Below are 425 nucleotides of genomic sequence, written 5' to 3' on the forward strand. Positions count from 1 at the left end.
CCCCCAAGTCCTTCTTGGCAGGGCTGCTCTCCATCCCTTCATCCCCCAGCCTGTAGTGATACCGGGGGTTACCCCGACCCAGGTGCAGGACCTTGCACTTGGCCTTGTTGAGTTTCACGAGGTTTGCATGGGCCCACTCCTCCAGCCTGTCTAGGTCCCTCTGGACGGCATCCCTTCCCTCAGGGGAATCAACTCAGCTTGGTGTCATCCGCAAACTTGCTGAGGGGGCCCTCAATCCCACCGTCTATGTCATTGACGAAGGTATTCAATAGTATTGGTCCCAGTACAGACCCTTTGAGTCACCATCCCTGGAAGTATTTAAAAAATGGGTAGATGAGGCGCTTAGGGCCATGGTTTAGTGGGCATGGTGGTGTTGGGTTGACGGTTGGACTCGATGATCTTGGAGGTCTCTTCCAACCTTAATG

This window comes from Pygoscelis adeliae, unplaced genomic scaffold, assembly GCF_000699105.1.
Source record: "Pygoscelis adeliae isolate BGI_AS28 unplaced genomic scaffold, ASM69910v1 Scaffold428, whole genome shotgun sequence".
Taxonomy (NCBI): Eukaryota; Metazoa; Chordata; class Aves; order Sphenisciformes; family Spheniscidae; genus Pygoscelis; species Pygoscelis adeliae.